Raw genomic sequence first — 21,600 nt, 5'->3', positions numbered from 1 at the left:
TTTTAAGGCCTATTTTGTGCCAGGTACTGTGCTAAGTGCTGAAGAGACAAGAAGAGGCAAGAGACAGTTCCTGTCCTCAGAAAGCTTGAAGTCTTATAGGGGAGACAACATGCAAATAAATACATACAAAGCAAGCTACAGCTAGGATAAATAAGAAATAATTAACAGAGGGAAGGCACTAGAATTAAGAGGGGTTGGGAAAGGCTTCCTGGAGAAGATGAGATTTTGGTTGAGATTTAAAGGAAGCCAGGGAAATTGGTAGTCAAAGGGAATGAAAGAGAGGGAACATTCCAGTCATGAGGGACAGCCAGAGAAAATTCCCAGAGCTGAAAGATGTTTGTGAACTAGCCAGAAAGTCAACATCACTAGTTTAAAGAGTACACATCAGAGAGTAAGGTGTAAGAAAATAAACCTCTAGTTAAGGGGTGAGGTGTTTCTATAATAATTGTCCTTATAAAGCTGCTCAGTAAGAACCTTTTTTAAAAGCAAATTAAGTCTGACTGATAATCACTAAGGCATATACTAGTAGGGGTATCATGAATGATAATACTGGGAACCTTAGTGTTTCAGGGCTATCCCCAGAACACTGAGTAAAAGTAGTTAGCTGACTTCTGGGCACATGGTTTGGAATTAGTAAAGTAGCCCCAGAGAAGTGCTATGTGGCAAATGAGTAGGATCAATAATAATTGCTACAAAAGTTCAAAAGTTTACCGAATTACCAAGAGTAATCAAGGACAGCTTGACAGATGAGCTAAAACTTGAGCTAAGCCTTGCAAAAAAAAAAAAAAAAAAAAAAAAGCTAAAAGAAACTTAAACAGAAAGATGTAGAAAGAAAATTTCAGATAGAAGGAATTATATAAACAGAAGACCAATGATCCAAAAGCAAACAGCATGTTTTGGGAACAACTTTGGCTGAAGTAGAAGATTCATATCAGGGAAGAGTTAAGAGATAAGGATGTAGAACTAAGTTGGACCCAAATTTTGGAGGACAGGACTTGAATGCCAAACTAAAATGGTAGAAGTACATTTGGGAGGTCTTTCCTGTAGGTTATAGAGAGTTGTGGAAGACTTCAACAGGATCTATACATCTTTTTTATTTTCTTTCTTACTTGAATATTTTCTGCTACAATTCAAAATCAGTTTTCCTTGTTTAGTCTTCAGTGAAAATAAAGATAAGCATAATCACTATCCTTTAAAAAGTATACTGTTTTGGCCTTGAAAAGTGTGATTAAGCCATTCTATTTTTTTTGTGACAATAAATAATTTCAGTTACTTTCATAGGCATATTATCCAATCCTTTACATATTTACTGATTTCTTTCCATATTCTATGATGATAACAATGTCTTCTATTCTATAACATGCTGTAATATTAAAAACCTTCTAATAATTGTAGTTACAAAGGCCTATCTGTACATGATTATATCTGGTTTTCATATTACCTTCATGAGATAGGTAGTATAAGTTGTATTATCCTTATTTTACAGGAGAATGTGTTGAGAAGAACCTTGGAATTGGGGAAAGAAGATCTGGGTTGGAAGTCTACTCTTACCACTAATTAGTTTTACAAAGTTGTGTTCTCTTCAGACCTCCATTTCCTAATCTGTAAATAAGTAACAAATTACACCCGCTGGCTTCTAAGATCCTTTCCAACTATAACATCCTGTGATTCCTTTACTTGCATCATACTGGCATACTGCAAAAGTGTTAGGCTTGAAGACAGGATGATCTGTGTTCATATCCTCCTTCTGATATTTCCTTGCTGTGCAGCATTATTTTGTTTTATTTTTTATCTGTATTCCCAGCATTTGCCATAGAAACATTTAATAAATAACTAGAGGCATCCAGGTGGTCGACAATAAATAGAACACTCAACATAGTAAGACCTGACTTCAGACCTAAGTTCATACATTTATTTGATGTATGACCCTGAAAGAGATGGAGTATCTTGTTTGTGGACCAGCTAATTTTGATTAATTGATTTTTCCTTCCATACACTGGTAAGGGTTGGGCTCAAATTTAAAGAGCAGATATGATCTAAGGGTATACTCATAAGTTCTGTTTTCTGAAAATTCTTTTTTCCCCCTTCATGGGTCTTCATTATGTTTCTCTTAAAGCCTATGAGAAAGATGCTTTCCTAAGAATCAGAGACCTTATCGAATCTTGAAATTACTTTTCCTTGATATGTCTAACTTGATCTCAGTGTGTCTCTTGAGTCCCAATGCAGACACTGCTATGAATCACGGATTCTGCTACTAATGAGAACTCTGGATCTCTTAATGCTTTGAAGTTCAAGAGATCATCACTTGGTTAATGGGGAGAAGGGGAGATAGTGAGGGAGAGTAAGAGCGATAAACTTGTTCCTTCTCTCAACCACCCCCCAACTCCATGGCAATTCGTAGCCTCTGCTTTCTTTAATTTTCCTATCTATAAAATATGACTAATATAACATCTGTCACATATTTTTGTGAGGATATGATGACATAATTTTAAAAAGCACTTTGCACACCTATAGTGCTGTAAAAATGGTAGCTAAAAAAAGAAATGGCAACTTGGCACTACTCAAGAAAGAGCCCCTGCTTCCTCATATGCCCTCATATGTGGGACAACCATATCTGTTTTATCTACTTCATAGGACTGTTGTGGGGCTTAAGTGTATGTATGTGCATGTATGGATATGTATGTGTGTATATGTATGTACATATATCCACATATGTATACATGCACCCATTTATTCACATACTATACATTTATACAAACATTCACATGTGTATATATGTACCTACATATATTTTATGTAAATGCAAATGCTCATATATGTGAATACATATGTGTGTGTATATATACATATGTATACATGTGAACATTTTGAAAATCTTAAAGCATCATAACTATCATAACTGTCAGCTATCATTTCTCTAGTGAAAGGAATATATGGAACACAAACCTACTTTAGGACTCTCAAATCCTGAGTTCTTTCCACCACATTACCCTGGGTGACTCAGTGGATGTATATCAGAAAGAATGATCTTTCTGAATTCCAATATGGCCTTAGACATTTACTAACTGTGTAACCTTGGGAAAGTCACTTAATTTTGCCTCAGTTTCCCTAGATGTAAAATGTGCTAGAGAAGGAATTGGCAAACTACTATAAATATCTTTGCTCCAAACCACCAAAATGGGATCATAAAGAATTGCACAGGACTGAAAACAACTCAACAATAACAGTTGCCAATCAGTATGATACAGAATTATCCATTTAGTGACTTTTCTTGCTGTGCTTATAATCACATGGGCCTGGATCATAAGAGTAAACCCTAAGTGTTCTCATTATTATTATTATTATTATTATCCATCTGAACACTTAAGTGTTTGGACCCAATCTTAGTGTCTGCTGCCACATGATTTTGTGACTGTTGTAATTTACTGAAAAGATATCAATATTTTAGGAAGATGAGACAGAACTTCATCTCCTTTCAGGAATATTAGTTAGAGATGATGTCCTAATATGACATGAAGCTAATTAGTTTTCTAAGCAAGATTAGGTCATTTAGTGAATTCAGAGATCTCATTGGCTCCAGCATCCGTGCTTAATAATTTAAACTCTCTCAGGAGCATGTAATTTTACTCTCTATTGGTTCCTGATGTGCCCTTACATTACTTATTCACCACTTTGGAGCCAAACTATAATAACTTGTTAAAAATGTATTTAAAACACTGTTTGATTTTTATCCAACTTCCATTCTACTTGAGGGGATAAATTCCCTCATTCTCAAACCTGACTGATCAGTACTGAGAAATGGTTCATGCTTCTGAAAACAGGCACTTTTATTTCCATTACTACTGTCTCAGTTCCTCAGTGTCTGGCTTTCTGTTTTGTAGACTACTGGAGATGATGCAGATAGATAAAAGATTGTACTAGGGGAGGGAGGAGAGTTAGCTGTGTGAGTCTGGAAAATGCAGGTGCTGAGTACAAATAGAGACAGACTTGTCAATTGTCTAGACCACAAGACTATGGGCTACACATAGTAGGTCTGATCCTCTGCTTTGAGCCCACCCGGTTTCTATGAATACTACTTATTCATGAGTTTAATATCTAGTTCTAGCATTTCTAACAGTGCTAAAATTTAGAAGAAAATAAAAAATAGAAAACTGGCTGAACTGGTCTGGTGACTGACTCATTGTGAACATTTCCCCTGAGGGTGTGTACTCAGGTGAATGAAGTCATCAATATTTTCTGGGCAGACATAATCTGTGATTAACTTTTATCTCTCCTGTAGAATAACATTGCCTTTTCAGCCCAGAAACAATAAGTGGAATTGGCTGGATGGCTGAATGAGCTTTGCCATTTCAGCTACAATTTAAGCTTTGACAATATTAAAAATATGGGAGGAGAAGTGACTTGTGCAAGATGGAGGAATCCCCTGGAAGACGGAGGAATGAGTAGGTATCTCGGATAGTTTCTCACTTTCCAGAAACTATCTCTCTAGTCCACCCAGCATCCTGAGTTTTCATGGTGGCACAGAACTTGGAGAGACAAAGTAGGGCTGGCAGGGGTGGTAGACTGACGCCAAAAGAGGTATCAGATCTGACCAGATCTGGGGCAGCCCTCCCTGGGAAATACTCCTGAGGTCCTTTGCTATGCTAATACATTCCCGGTTCTGCCATCCACTCCACCCCCATCTCTGGAGTGCCCCAGTGACCTTCATATGAAATGACACTGAAAACTTAGACACAGAGAACTTTACAAAATGCTTTCCTAACACTGAAGTGTTTCCATAACCAAATGAGGTAGGGAATCTTAGGATCACAGATTTAAAGCTGTAAGCTTGTTGTTGGTTATTGTATGTACAATTCTTGGTGGTCCCATTTGGGTTTTCTTGACAAAGGTACTGGGATGGCTGCCCATTTCCTTCTCCAGCTCATTTTACAGATGAGGGAACTGAGGCAAATAGGGTCATACAACTAGTGTCTGAGGTTGCATTTGATTTCATGAAGATGAGTCTTCTTGACTCCAGGCCCAACATTCTATCCAGCCAAGTCTTCTTAAACTTTTTCCATTCACAATCTCATTTCACTTGAGAAATTTTTACACAACTCTGGGTTTAAACGTATATAAAACAAGTAAACAAATCAAACACTGATAATAAATTACCATTTTGCAACCTCCACATTTGGTTATGCAACCCCATTGCAACACACAATTTAAGAATCTTTGCACTATGCTACCTAGCTTCCTCATGATATCTTAATATCGAATCTTATCCCCAGCCAAGAAAGGTAATCAATTTAAACTGTACAGATAATTAGTGGCCAAGTCAGGGATTTGAACACAGTCCCTCTGACTCCAAATCCATTCATACCTGTTTGAAACCACAGCACTAACCCAGAATCTAGCTATTATTATCTCCCTTTTATTAGGTAAGGAAGCCATATCTCAGAGAAGTTAATGATTTGATCTGGATCACACAGCTAGTAAATGATGTCAGAGCTTGGACTGGAACTCAGGTCTTCTGACCAGTATTTTTTTCTTATATTTATAATACTAAGGCTGTTTTAAAACCCTCAAGGTTTTGAGTTCTCATACTGATCCAAGCAATAAATTCTATAATTGTGCCATTCCTCCAGGGAAGAATCCAAAAATGACTATGATGGGAAAAAATACCTAGCATTTATTTATAGCCTTAAGGTTCACAAAACATTTTATGTGTGCATTTTCATTTGATCCTTACAATAACCCCATGAGGTAGGTGCTAAAATTTTCCCCGTTTTACAGTTGAAAAAAAAAAGTTGAGGCAGACAGAGTAGACTCTGGTAGATATACTATTATACTGCCTTGGTTTCCCAGCTGTTTTATCTATAATAGGTTGCTGGGAAGAGGCAGCTGCCGTTAATGGCTACTTATGCAGAAATAAAGAGTCCTAGGAGCAGCTATGTGGCACAGTGGGTACAGCACCAGCTCTTGAATCCGGAGCATTTAAGTTCAAATCTGACCTCAGACACTTGACACTTATTAGCTGTGTGACCCTGGGCAAGACACTAAACCCCAACTGCCTCACCAAAAAAAAAAAGAAAAGAAAAGAAAAAAAAGAAGAAAGAATAAAGAAAGAAGGAAGAAAGAAAGAAAGAGAGGGAGGGATTGAAGAAGGAAGGAAGGAAGGAAGGAATGAAGGGAAGAAGGAAGGAAGGAAGGAAGGAATGAAGGAAAGAAGGAAGGAAGGAAGGAAGGAAGGAAGGAAGGAAGGAAGGAAGGAAGGAAGAAGGGAAGGAAGGAGGGAGGGTAGGAGAGAAAAGAAAGAGTCTCTCCTAATAATTCTACCACTAAGGCCAAGTACTTCTTACTAAATAATATCAGTAAAAGAACCTTTCTTTGTCTTGTATTCTCATAAGAAAAAGGATAATGCTGCAACAATTATACATTTTTAGCTGAAACATTTACAGGGTACCTGGGATCATTCTGAGGAGCAGAGGACATGTTCTCATAATCAGGCATAAATCTACCCCATGAAAAAAAGCTTGCTGACCATTCTGTTGTAAGAAGACTAGATAAATTGTATTTGTGACCACCTTTAGCTACTCTCAAGAGGAGGGCCAGATTAAAAAATATTTCTTGAAGCATCTATCATGAGGCTGGATAGTTCTCACAACTAGCTGCAGTAATATCCCAGCTTCCTGCTCTTCTTGATGGGATTGAGAACTTCTCAATGAAACCCCAATCAATCTGAGCTACTGACAGCCTCCCTCCCATGGCTGGTAAGGACACTGGCTGACTCTACTGATCACTGGCCTCCATCTCTAATAGTCTTTGGTAGACACAGACAAAAACACCTGCTATCCCCAGTGTAAACATGTTGATTCTTCCTATCAATATTCTGCTAGACCTCTGGCTGTCTGGGTAAACATCTGCAAAACAAAAATTAGTTTAAATACTGTGTAAGCCCTGTAGTTCCATGAGGTAAAATACATTAAGATCATCTATTTTAGAATCATGAATAATAAGAAAAATTAAATGTGTGCCTCGTAAATAGGAAATCTCAGTCCACTGGGCTTCTGACAACATTCAGGGTAACCTTGGGAATGAGGGAGAGTGAACAAATCCAACCAGAAATTCCAGAATATGAGGCCAACTTTTAAATGTAGTTTTAGACTTACCTGGGGCCATGACCTCCCCATTATTTAGTTAAAAGATTTCCACAAAGAAAGGCAAAAAGAGGCACTACGAGCTAATGATTAGGACTTTGAGATCACAGTTGAAGATACCACTTCGGCAGCTTCATGAGTGATGGAAAGCTCCCAGACGAAGAGTCTGAAAACCCAGCTTCACTTCAAATTCCTGTGTAACCTTAGGCAAGCCACTTCATTTCTCTTAAATTCAGTTTCCTCATCTATAATATGGGGCAACAGGATTTGATCTTACTTGTAATACCTACTGAGATGATTCCATATGAAATGCTTAGTAACTGTGAAACACTAGAACAATTGCAAATAATTTTCTTATATTTTCTCTGTTTTCAGTATCTCTAATGCTTACTGTCTATGTTTGTGCCTTATTCCCCCCCTTATTTGTACCTAGAAATCTCATGAAGGAAATGTCTGCATTTTAGCTCAGCTTTGTATCTGTCTCAGTGTCTAAAATAGTAAAACTCAGAACATGGCGGTAACTTAAGAAATAATTAATAAATAAATGGAGGAGGGAGTGTTTGGCTCCTGTTAGTAAATGGCAATTGAGACAAGTCATTTACATGTTCACTTGCAGGAATAGAATCTTGGTAGTTAGTCAACAAGTTGTTGCTCATTGTTCAAATCTTCTTGAACCCATTTAGGATTTTCTTGGCAAAAATACTAGAGTGGTTTGCCATTGCTTTCTGAAGATCATTTTATAGATAAGGCACCGTGGCAAATAAAAGCAAGTGTTTTGGCCAAGGTCACACAGCTGATTAAGTGTCTCAGGTCAAATTTGAATTCAGGAAGATGAGTGTTCTTAATTCCAGGCCCAGTGATCTATCTACATACTTGCCAGCAATATTTTATCAAGCTCCTACTGTGTATCAGGAACTGTATAATCACTGGAGATACAAAGAAAAGTAAAATGCAGGCCCTCATATCAGGGAATTCACAGTCTAAGGGAGGAGACAGCAAATAAATAACTATGTACAAATAAAATATAAGCAGGATAAACTGGACATAATTGAGGGAAGACACTAACATTCAGAAGGATTAGGAATAGCTTCTCCTAGAAGATAGAATCTTAACTGGGACTTGACAAAAGTTGGGGAATCCAAAAAGTGGACATAGGAAGGGACAGCCTTCCTGGTTGGGAAACAGCTACAGAAAACTGAGTTGAGATATGGATGGTTTTGTGAGAGGAATAACAAGGAGCCATGTGTTACTGGCTCATAGAGTATGCATTTTCTTCTTGCCAAATTCTCAGCTGTATTGTAAAGATTTGTGATAACTGCTCATAATAATGGCTAACATTTACATAGTGTTTTAAACATTTGAAAAGCGTTTTACAAATATTTTCTCAATTATGAGATGAGATTAGATGGTATTAGTAAAGTGCTTTATACTTCTTGGGCTAACACTAAAGGAGAGATCTGATTGTCTAAGGAATCCACTCTTGGGTCCTTCATATGAAGTCAGGATGATTATTTGAGAAGGAAACATCAAAAATTGGAATATATAAGAGTTGGGGTGAATTTTTAACCATTTCACTCTTTTTATCAAGAGACTACTACTTACTGTTCTCCTGGGAAACTTACCTGTGCCCTGGGAGAAATTACAAATGGGGAAGAAAAAGGAAGGCAAAGTCAACATGGTAGAGTAAAGGCAGGAATTTGCCCAGCCTCTCCCCCAAACTGCTCCAAATTACTTTAAATAATGATGCTAAACCAATTTTAGAGCATTAGAACAACCAAAAAGGCAAAGTAGCATATTTTCCAGCCAAAGGAAACTTAGAAGATCAGCAGAAAAGGTGTAACCAGAGTGGGAGTCTGGAGAACAATCCCAGTACAGGCCACATCAACATATAACTCATCCTGGTCCTGGCCCCAACCCACAGACCTAGATCCAGACCCAGATCCAGACCTATTCCAGTCCTGGCCCCAGTCCTGGCCCTAGTTCTGGCCTTAGTATCAGCAAAGCAGGACTGTTGCTTCAGCACACTATATCTTATAGCTACAGTGGAGCAGAGACAGTCCCAGGGCAGAAAAGAGTTTTTGTGGTCAGATTCCTAGAAGGATTTCTGAAAGCAGCTACATAAAGTCCCTGAAGTTTGGGGCGGTGAACCCTCCATCCAGGAAACAGAGCCCTACTTTAATAAAGAGCTCAAAATAGAGTAATAGGCTAGGAAAATCAGCAGACAACAAAAATTTCTAACCATTGAAAGTCATTATGGTGACAAGGAAGGTCAAAACACACACTCAGAAGATGACGATAAAATCAAAGCTCCCACATCCAAAAGCTCCAAGAAAAATAAGAATTGGGCTCAGACCAACAAAGAATTCAAAAGGGATTTTGAAAATCAAGTAAGAGAGATAGAGGGGAAGATTACAGAAAAAAAAAATGAGAGTACAAAAGGAAATACAAAAAGCTAATGAGAAGAATTGACCAATTGGGAAAGGAGTTTCAAAAGCTCACTGAGGAAAAAATAATTCCTTAAAAATTAGAATTGAGAAAGTGGATGCTAATGACTTTATGAGAAATCAAGAGACACTAAAGCAAAACCAAAAAATGAAAAAATAGGAAAAATGTATAATATTTCATTGAAAAAACAACTGACTTGGAAAATATGTCCAGGAGAGATAAATTAAAAATTATTGGTCTTCCTAAAAGTCATGATCAGAAAAAGAGCTTGGACATCATCTTTCAAGAAATTATCAAGGAAAACTGTCCTGACATTCTAGAACCAAAGGGTAAAATAGAAATTGAAAGTATCCACTGATTACCAAATTCCCAAAATGAAAACTCCCAGGAATATTATAGCCAAATTCCAGAAATCACAGGACAAGGAGAAAATGTTGCAAGCTTCCAGAAAGAAACAATTCAAGCACAGTGGAGCCACAGTCAGGATAACACAAGATTGAGCAGTTATATGTTAAAAGATCAGAGGACTAGGAATATGATATTTTGGAGAGCAATGGAGCTAAGATTAGAACCAAGAATCATCTGCCCAGCAAAACTGAATATAATCCTTTAGAGGAAAAGGTCATTCAATGAAATAGAGGATTTTCAAGCATTTGTGATGAAAAGACCACAGTGAAATGGAAAATTTGATTTGAATTTCAAATTTTCAAGGACTCTGGAGAAGCATAAGGAGGTGATCAGGAAAGTGATATCATAAGGGATTTAATAAGGTTTATCTCTTTACATTCCTATATGAGAGGATGATGCTTGCAATTCATTAGAACTTTCTTATTATTATGACAGTTAGAAGGAGTATATATAAGACAGAGGACACAGGTGTGAATTGAATATGAGGGGATAGCTTTTTTAAAAATGATGAAATTAAGGGGTGAGAAAGGAATGTACTTGGAGAAAAGAAAAGGGAGATGTGAGATGTTGCAAATTATCTGACATAAAAAAGGCAAGAAAATGTTTTTATAATAGAGGGGGGAAAAGGGGGAGGAAAGTGTGAGTGAATGAATCTTATTCTCATCAGATGTGGACATCAAGACCTATTTTACTCTGCAAAAAAATAGGAAAGGAATGGGATATAAGAAGAGGAGGAGGGTGATAAAAGAGAGGGCATATTGAGAGGGAGTGGTCAATGCCAAAATACTTTTGGGAGGGACAAGGTAAAAGGAGAGAGAAAATAAATGGGATAAAATACAGTTAGCAATAGTAACTGTATAAAAGAATTTCAAAGAGGGTTTCTCTGATGAAGCATCATTTCTCAAACATAAATCAAATTTATAAAAATAAGAGCCATGCCCCAGTTGATAAATGATCAAAAGATATGATCTGTGCCCAAAGGGCTATACATTCATGTATATCCTTTGACCTAACAACACCACTACTAGGCATGAATATCAAAAAGGATTCCAAAAAAAAGAGGAAAATAACCTCTATGTACAAAAAGTGTTCATAGCACTTCTCTTGTCAGAGTAAAAAATTAAAAATTGAGGGGATGCCCATCAGATGGGAAATGACTCATCAAACTGTGGTACATGGTTGTGATAGAATATCATTGTTTTGTGGGAGGTGATGAGCAGGATCCTTCCAGAAAACAAAAACAAAACAAAACAAAACTGGAAAGTCTTCCATGAACTCAAGCAAAGGGAAATGTACACTATAGAAAGTAATAGCAATGTTCTGGGATGAGTAGCTATAAATGATTGTGCTATTCTCAGTATGCAATCATCCATGAGTATTCTAAAGAATTTATGATGAAAAATCCTATCCATACCCAGAGAAGGAAATGATTGTATCTGAATACAGGATGAGGATTTCTCTCTCTCTCTCTCTCTCTCTCTCTCTCTCTCTCTCTCTCTCTCTCTCTCAAGAGATCTTTGGCACTACTCTTGCTGGTTTCTGGGTATAAATGATGAAAATGATTTCATACATTAAACAGGGCACTTTGATACTTTATTGGATAATCATCTTCTATGAGTATTCCCTCTAGCAATTCATCCATACCTCCTCATCCAGTGGGATTGTTATCCATGTTCTTCACAAAATCTTTCATAATAGGGTGAAGAAAGAAAGGCCATCCAATATTTTAGATACCATTCTATTAACTTCTTCCCATTGTATGGACATCAATGAACTACATGGGCTGTCTATTGCCTATCCCTCAATCTCATAATATGACTGGCTCATCTATTGATCATTCTTGGTCATTTATCTGATATATTTTATGTGATTTTTCACTTGTTACTCTTTCTTGGTCATAGAGGGAAAGGTAGTCACACACTCATAATATACCTGGAACTTTAATCCTTCAGAATCTATAGTACTCATCCAGCACCAATGGAAAAATATTGATGTTTAAATATGGTCTTTTGTTATAGGGAGAATCAAGGATTGTAAAAAGTATTGCTTAGTTTAAAAAAAGTTTTTCCAGTTTTGCTCTTTTGGCTGAAATGTAAGATTTGTTTCTTATTTCCCATCTTTTGGACAATAGGTAGAAAAATATAGCTTGTTCTTTTCTTTTTCTTTTTTTTTTTTTTTTTTTTGATTCAGAACTAGGCCCCCTTCTGTGAAAGAACTCACTCTTAACTTATGGTGACCATTTAGCATATTTTCTAAATCTTACTCAACATAGGATAACAGTTGGGCTAACAAAGGCTATTTGCTTAATAACCACCATAACTCTGAGATTCAGGGATCTCCAGTTTTGTTTGTTTTTAACTCTAAATTTCAGCCATCTTCTACAAATGAGTGGCTAGGAGATGAATAGTTGGGAGGCTGTTTATGTGGTGAGGGAAAAATATTGTCTCTCCTTTTCTAGCTTTCTGAATGGCAAGTGAAAGCCTCACATTGCATCTATCTTTCCCTTTTATAGCCTACAACCTGGCAAGGCTAAAAGGGATACATCTTTATTTCATTGGGTAAAATTATATGAGGTCCCTACTATATATAATCTTCTGTAATATTTCTCCAGGAGATTTAATAAACAATTTTGTTTTCTAAAGCAGTGGTCCTTTTAAATTCAGTATCTTTCTGTTTATTAAGATCAAATCTTTGCAAATTGAGACATTTTCTAGAATAATCTGGTTTTCTCCTTGTGTTGATTAATTTTTACTGACTAAACTTTCTTTTAAAAATGATAATGGGGGAAGCTAGGTGGAGTAGTGGATAGAACATCAGCCCTGAAGTCAGGAGGACCTGAGTTCAAATCTGACCTCAGATACTTAAATACTTCCTTGCTGTGTGACCCTGGGCAAGTCACTTAACCCCAATTGCCTTAGCAAAAAATAAATATATATATATATATATATATATATATATATATATATATATATATATTTTTAAATGGCAATGGTCTGTGTCACTGTATTTTTTTAAAATGAATTTCACTTTGGGATCATTATCTAAGTCAGGTTATTGTTGCCTTAATTGTATACAGTTTTGTTGCAATTCTTTCTTCTAGTATGGTATTTTTTTTTTCTGACAAGTTCATGGTCTTACAATGCTGATTCAAAATGGTTCCCACATTAGTAAGTAACCAGTCATTTCCTATCTGTTAGAAGGTGATCAGTTGCTTTCTTTTTGTGATATTCTTTGGTGTTTACCATGTCCTGTATCTCCCAAATGTCTTCTAGGGAAAAAATGGCTATATTAGTCTGAGAGCCTTTGGTCTCTATCATTACATATCCCTGAACCATATTTTCTATCTATCTCCTATGCCCACCTATTCCTTGAAGTCACTGGGTTTTAAGTTATATGTTGATTTAACTGGAAAGAATTAATAAATTGCTTGTAGAGTTTCTCTCTTCATCCTCTGCAACATAATAATTATATAAACTGCAATTATCTTTTTGGTAGCCTTTAGGCAAATGCTCATGAGAATACTGCCACAGGAGGTGACTAAATGTTCCATGAAATGATGAGCCTGCTATTTGACTCACAGTAAAATCAATTTTACTAACTCCATTTGCCTCTCCACAAGGAGCCACCTTTCTATTTTGCTATCACTTTTCTTTGTTTGTTTTTCCCCCTTCTTGTTTCATTTATAGCAAGAATGTCAAGATGGATATGACTCAGTTCCTCTAGTAGTATGTCAATTAAGGGTCATTGAATAAGAATCTCACATTTGGAGCACCAACAGCTAAGTTAATGTTTATCAAGCAGTCTAAAAATCTATTCGGTCCTTAACATTCTTTTAGCGCTCCCCATAACTTCAGTAAAAGAAAACATATTGAGGGAAAGAGAGAAGAAAGTGAGAACCACTGCATATATTTCTTTGCTTCATGTGTCACAGTGGCCAAATAATTTGTTACTACATGGCCAGTGTACGGGCAAGGAACCTTTTCTATACTTAACCAGGCTGGGCCTAAGAACGCAGACATAGGGTATTGCCAGGACCATAATCCTCCAAACTTTTGCTGTGTGGTAGTTTGCGAGAATTTCCATTCTGCTGGACTAGTCTTTGGGAGCCTCTGATTGTCTTATACCAATAATAAAACATTAGAGTAGAACACTGTGAAAAAATGTCAGATAATCATCCTAGCCTTGGAATAACAGTTAACATTTTAAAGTTCTTTAAGATTTATAGAATTTTTGATCAATGATGGACAGAAGCAGCTAAACCAAGAGAAGGAACACTGGGAAATGAGTGTAAACTGTTAGCATTTTTCTTCCCAGGTATTTTTACCTTCTGAATCCAATTCTCCCTGTGCAACAAGAGAACTGTTCAGTTCTGCACATATATATTGTAACTAGGATATACTATAACATATTTAACATGTATAAGACTGCTTGTCATTTAGGAGAGGGGGTGAAAGGAGGGAAGGGAAAAGTCGGAACAGAAATAAGTGCAAGGGATAATGTTGTAAAAAATTACCCAGGCATATGTTCTATCAATAAAAACATAATAAAAAAATAAAAAAAGATTTATAGAATTTTTTACATATGTTGTCAAGTTGATCTTCCCAATCCTAAGAGGTGATGACATTATTATCTCTATACAAGTGAAGAAATTAAAGAAGACTCAGATTAAATGACTTTCCAGGGTCTATGAACTAGTAAGTTATCTTAGGCAGGATTTGAATTCAAATCTTCCTAACTCCTGCCTTATTATTGTCATTGCATTGTCCCACTCCCATCCATTTCTTTCAGATCTCACTATTATTGAGGACTCCACCATTCTTCCAATCAACTAAATTTATAACCTCAATGTCATCTTCAGCTTCTCATTCTTTTTTAATGTATACTCCTAAACATTTGCAAAATCTTGTTATTTCTATCTAACATTTTCCATCTGTTCTCTCTACTCACAGCACCATTCCTCTAGTTCAGCCTGAAGGCTAAGCATCATGGCACACCTACACCATTATAATAAGTTCCTAATTGGTCTCTAATTCAAGTCCTGCTCTTTCCCTCTCCAATGTATTCTCCAGACAGCTACCCTGGTAATTTTCTTAAAGCATAGATCTAATCATGTCATTCCTCAGCTCCCGGCATATTAAAGTATTAATTTTGTAATCAAATATTATTTCATTTTTATTTCATCCTTTTTAAAATTTATTTTTAGTTTGTTTTATAATTATGCATTATGTTACTATAATATGATAGCACATGTACATAATCCACAAATCTACACATATTGGGAAGGGGGGGTGAGGTTTACTCAAAACTTTTTACTGATGGGGGCACACCAAAAAAATTGGAAATCATTATTCTAGCAGGAGTCCTTAGCTTGGGGGATATAAACTTTCCTCCCCTTAAATTTAATAATTGTTTTTCTTTGTTATCTGTGTATTTTATTTTATTCACTTTTTAAAAATTATTGTAAGAAAGGATCCATAGACTTTTCCATCTAAGTGGTCCATAGCACAAAACTAGTTAAGAACACTTGGTCTAGAGCAATAGTTCTCAAACTTTTTGGCCTTAGCATTTCTTTCACTTTTAAAAATAATTGAAGACCCCAAAGAGCTTTTGTTAATAGGATTCTCTATCAATGTTTTACTCAGAAGTAAAAACTGATCAATTTTAAAATATTTATCAATTTGATTAAAATAAGAAACCTATTATATCTTAACAAAAATAGCATATTTTCCACAAAAATAACTATATTTTCCAATATAAAAAAAGTTTTTTGTATTTTTGCAAATCTTTTTCAATGTCTGGTTTAAGAGAAGGAAGCTCAGTTCTCATGTCTGCTTCTGCATTCAATCTGTTGTGGTATGTTGTTTTGGTTGAAATATGGTGGGGGGAGGGGAATCTAGGCTCACTCAGATATTTAGTTGAAAAATGAAGAGTATTATAATAAGTAAAAAATAATTTTAGTATTATTGTGAAAATAGTTTTGACCTTGCAGACTCCCCAAAAGGATCTTAGGAATCCCCAATGGTCCCTATAACCACAATTTGAGAAGTCCTGTTTATAGGTCCCTCAGGAGAAAGTTAGACTTACCAGAGAGGGAAAGAGCATTTTAGCAATCATATATAGGCGACTATAATTCTTTTTTTATTTTAATGTCTTTTTCACACATTGAAATAAAGGCTACTTTTTTTCTCTTTCATTGGTATTTTGAAACTCTCAGAGGAAACTCTTTGTAGGGTTAGGAAGCCAAAGAGAGTGATTTGGGGGCAACCTTTCTCCCCAATCAAGAATGAACTCAGTCCATGAAAGCCCAGGGTGTAGGCTGATGAGCCATAGATTACACAAGGTTTATAATCCACATTTTGCAGATGAAAAAACTGAGCTTCAGAGAGGTTTGCTCAAGGTCAATCAGCTAGTAAATGGTTGAATCAGGCCTTCTGACCCCTGGCCAGTACTTTCTCAATTGAAGGACAGTTTTGGCTAATGCTCTCACTTGGGTTGTATAAGCATAACTTGTGTCTGGTAATATATTTGTTCCTATAAAGGTAAATGTAAATGGAATTTTTAAAATTGAATTGTTTTCCTTTCATAAGTAACAAGAGTACTACTTAGAAGAATTTTATGTACTAGTGAATTTTGTCATGTTTGAAAGTTATTGCCTAGGCCCTTGAAGTTTTTATTAAGAATTTCAAGAAGTGAGAGACTGGGTGACGTGTAAATCATGGGGAAGAAATCAGCAATTTGAGAAGAGGGTAAAAGTGAAGTTGGCTTCTTTATGGTATAACAAGGCCAATAGGTCATGGGAGTTCATTATCCTACCTTAAATTACCCCCTTTTGGTGATGTATTGAAGTATTAATTATCAAGGCTCACTCAGGGAAGATTAAGTTTCTGCCTCTTGTCTAAAGCCTTTAGGGCACTGGAGCCAGATGGCCCAGGTTTTGCTCCCTCCATCCTTTATCACAGGCCTGGCAGATGCCCACAAAGGACTATAATGGGACCTGTCATCCCTTCATGTACCACCTGAAGACCTCCCAGAGCCAGTCTCACGCTCCAAACTTCAGCTAGCCAGAAGTTGTGCATCCGTCAGATTTTTTTTAACTCCAAAAGGATCTTACCAGTATTATGTTAAACAACTCAGAACCTGAAGTTCTTGCAATCTTTGCCTTAGCTAATTGTTGCTTTATTAATCTGGATCAAAACATGAATTCCAGAATCAAGATAAAAACAAAACAACTTAGCATTTTAGAGTTGGAAGGAACATTAGAAATTACTCCAGACCCTTCATTTTACCAATGGGCAGACTGATATGACTGAGGCTTATGTGCTTCAGAGAAGTTTGATGGCTTGTTCAAGTTAACAGAGTTAGACTTTTCAGAGAGAGAAAGAGAGGGAAAGAGAATTTTAGCAATTATATATAGGCAATTTAGATTTAGAACTTGAATTTACCTTAAAGGTCATCTAAACTGAACTTCTTGTTTTACAGATAAGGTCAATGAGACCCAGAGAGATAAAGATGCTCATTCAAGATCACAAACCCAGCTCTGTACCAGAATTGAAGTTTTCTGCTTCTCATTCCAGTGCTCCCCTTCTTCTCCACATTGACTGATTTGCATAAGACAAACATTGCTTGTTGGCTAAATTCTCAATGACTTTAAAGATAAAATTCTGTTTCAAAGTGGGTTAAACAGCACAGCTCCAAACCTATCTCTGGAAGTTTGACCTTGGACAAAATCCCTTTGTCTTGACATCTTCGTCTGCAAAATACAGATAAGACTCTTGATAGGTTTCTCAGAACTCTATATGGCATAATTGCAATAAAAATGATGGAGTTGTGGAATTCCCCTATGCTGGAAATATTTTTACAAATATTTTACACTGGCCTGGACTTGTGACCCACTTTCTTGGACTCTATTCAGCTACCTGTAGGCTCAGTTAAGTGTCAGGGTTACAGTGAACATTGGAGCTGGCCATCTCTAAAGCAGGACTCTGGGATCAAAAGCAAGATACAAAGCAGGAGGTCACGGTATAAGGTAGGAAGTCAGAAACTGGAATGAGGCTAAGTAGCATGGATGATGGGAACAGTAGGTTCAGGCACTCAAAATGACCAGAATCAGAACCTAATACCTCCCTTTGAATAAGAGTCAATCCCTCTGGAGCAAACTCTAAAGCAATAAAGCAAAGGTTGTAAATAGGAACAAGAGGAATGTCTCCTGAACTGGAGAAGTCAGAATGCTTGCACAATACTGTCCAGAAATGATAATGTTGCACCAATAAGACCCCCGGGCTTTCTGCCCTTCTGTCAATAAATTAGTCAAGTAATGAACATTTACTAAGGGTTTTCAATATGCCAAGCAACTGTGCTCAACATGAAGATACAAAAAAGATGCAGACAGACCCTGCTCTCAAGGAAATTACAATCTGATCGACCAATATCCTGAGTCCATGGATGCAGTTAAGTCTGAAAAATGAAGTGATTGTACATCATCAGCAGGATCTGTGCTGTGGATCTATCATTCTAGTCATCATCATCATCATCATCATTTACATAGCACTTTACATCCAGGATCTCATTTGCTCCTCACAGCAGGTAGGTATTATCTCAGTTACTCCTGACTCCAGGCCCAGCACTCTAGCCACTGTGTCAAAATTAAAGGTGGACTAGACTTCCTTGGGAAACAGTGGGCTCCTCCTTGTTTGAAATCTTGCTATGATCACTTGTTGGGTATGTTTTAGAAAGGATCTTTTTTCTGATACATGATAGCCTAGCTACCTACTGGAGTTCCTTCCATCCCTGAAATTCTATGATTCTATCTCAGAAGTGACCAGCAAAACCTCCTTTTCATTAATCGATGGAATGCTTGGAGAGCTTTTTAAAAAAGATCTATATTTTATCTGACACTAGGTCATATAAAGGACTTGATTTCTCTAACAATTCCAATACTACTTTTCTTCCTACTCCTTGTCCACATTTGGCTCCCATTTATCCAAATATTTTCCAAGTGATAAACTGTAGCAATAAGAGTATCACTCAAATCTGAGCTTTAGTTTATTTGCCCATCTGGAGCATGAAAGCTGTTTGTCATAGTCTGTTTCTTGGCACAGGATAGAGACAGGGGTTAACACTGCATGATGTTTTGTTTACAAGATACATCAAAAACAGTAGTGTCTGGGGCTCGTAGTATTTGCTCTGATGGGGATGTGCCCAGTGTTTTCCCAAGCACAACCTGCTCTGAAGAAACTCTGAACCATGATGTAAAGGAAAAGATCATTTATAGGAGAGAATGGCCTTGTTCATTTATCCCAGGATATCACACTGGTCACTTTAAATGATACACTTGAAAATATACTTTTGGAAAGACAAAAAGTCAGTCAATTAACATGTAATAACCATCTGCTATGTGCCAGGCGCTCTACTAAGCAGCAAGAATATAAAGAAAGACAAAAGATACTTGCTGCCCCCAAAGATCTTCCAGTCTAGTAGGGGAGACAACATGCAAACATTGATCAAATCAGGCTTCAGACACCCTGTTTGCCTCAGTTTTCCTATCGGTAAAATGAGTTGGAGAAGGAAATAGACAAACCACTCCAGTATCTTTGCCAAGAAAACCCCAAAATGGGTTCACAAAGAAAAAGACACAATCCAAATGACTCAACAACAACAAATTGAAACCCACAAAGTTAAAATACTTTGCCCCTGGACATACAAGTAGTGACTTCATCTCAAGCCCTATTATTCTGTAATCAGAATTATTTTTGCTGTTAGCTTTGCCATTAAGTATTTTCACTTAGGACAAATCAGTTCCATTCTATTTATTTCAACAAACATTAGACAAGGGCTATGTGATAGACATTGCTAAGTACTAGAGATACAATGACAATGCATCTCTACTTCTTTTTATCATCTGTAAAGTGGGCATAAAAATAATTTTTCTACCTCTTTCACAAGGTTGTAAGGAAAGTGCTTTGCCAACCTAAAAGTGCTATAACAAAATATATGTAAATATAAAGATAACATAATAAATGCAATCGTTACTCTAAGAACATATTAAGTATTGAAAGCGGTTGTAAAAATGGTTGTTCCTGTGGCTATATAAGAACCCAGAATACAAAGGTGATAATGGTGATAGTGATGGTGATGATGATGTCGACAACAACATAACCTTTATATGGTGTTTTAAGTTTGCAGAGGGTCTGACCTGTTATCTTCTGTCATCCTAATATCTCTATAAGGTAGGGACTATTATTATTTTACAGATAAAGAATTTAAAACAGATCTAAATTAAGTTTCTTGGCTAGGGTCACTCAGTTCTAACTTAGATCATCCTGAGTCCAAGTCCTGCTTCTTTATAGTCTATACCTATAGCTTATCAAACATGTCAGGCCCTCTGCAAAGCCTATCCAATGTATAATCTCCTAGACATCATGCTCACCTATAGCCATTTGTCCTGGCACACTTCTTTGGATTTTCCTCTTCTATCTTTGTGGTAACCATTATTAGCAAAGGACATGGCTATGCTTTGAAAAAAACAGGAAAAAAATAAGTCTCAACATATGGGAAAGAATTCCAACAGGCCTGACTTAATGATTTGAGAGAATGGAAGGAAATATGGAATCACAAAATCTGAAGACCTGGAAAGAACCTTAAATGTCATTCATTCCAACCCCTATTGAAAACATGAATCCCTTTTATAAAATGTTCACTCTCTGATTGAAAACCTCTGCTAAAAAAGAATTCACTACCTATTGAGGCAGCCTATTGCATTTTTTTAAACTACCTCTGACTATTAAAGATTTTCTTTTGTCCCCATATTGGCCCATGTCTAATCTAGCTATTTAGTTATATAATGAGAAATAGACAATAATTAAAATAGATAGCATTTATATGGTACTTTAAGGCTTACAAATCAATTTACCAATATTATTTTATCCTCAAAATAGTCATAAGAAATAGGCAGTTAACATTATCTCCATTTTATAGATGAAAAAACAGGAAGAAATTCAGTGATTTGTTGGAGAAGAGGAGAAGTATTATACCCTTTATAAGTATAAGTAAGTCAGAGTTTGAATTCTGATTTTTCTCACTCAGTGTCTTATACTCAATCCACTGTACAACCCATCTGCCTAAGTTAAACCAAAAGAGAAAGACTGATTATTGATTCTAAGAAAACAGTAAATTCTGGGACATCATAAAAAGGCATAGCTAGGTAGGAGTCTCTGACTTGATATCCCCAAATAAAGCTGTGGCTTTCCTGAAAACTGCTAAAGACCAAATGACAACTTGACTACATGGCATATAATTGGCAACTGAGGTAGGTTGGTGCAGGCTATGGATGCCATGTCATTAGTGAGGGAGCCTCCATGAAGGCTCTATCAGTAATGTATTTCATGCTAAACTGAGTATTAAACTTCTGAGGAAAGAAAATTAATCAAAGACAAAAATGGGAGAGAAAGTAGACCAATGTCATGCTCATTTCCATCTCTGGGTTAATTTTGCTCTTCATATCTAGAAGTCTCTCTCTCTCTCTTCTATCCACCTGAATCTTGGCCATCCTTCATAATTTAACTCAAATTTTATCTCTTTCAGGCCACTTCTTTTGATACAGATTCTCCAA

The 21,600-nt window shown here is 36.5% G+C and overlaps 1 long non-coding RNA gene across 1 annotated transcript in view; it reads left to right on the top strand.

The window, feature by feature from the left end:
- The window catches only part of LOC116421439, a 635,315-nt gene extending 615,799 nt beyond the window's left edge, over positions 1-19,516 (top strand). The window contains exon 12 of the long non-coding RNA XR_004231803.1: positions 17,472-19,516. This is a non-coding gene — a long non-coding RNA (uncharacterized LOC116421439). The remainder of the gene's footprint in view (positions 1-17,471) is intronic.
- Positions 19,517-21,600: the final 2,084 nt, after the last annotated feature.

The sequence above is a fragment of the Sarcophilus harrisii genome, chromosome 2 (genome assembly GCF_902635505.1).
Source record: "Sarcophilus harrisii chromosome 2, mSarHar1.11, whole genome shotgun sequence".
In the NCBI taxonomy this organism is placed as follows: Eukaryota; Metazoa; Chordata; class Mammalia; order Dasyuromorphia; family Dasyuridae; genus Sarcophilus; species Sarcophilus harrisii.
The sequence above is the reverse complement of the archived record's forward strand: the minus strand, read 5'-3'. Positions and strand labels throughout refer to the sequence as shown.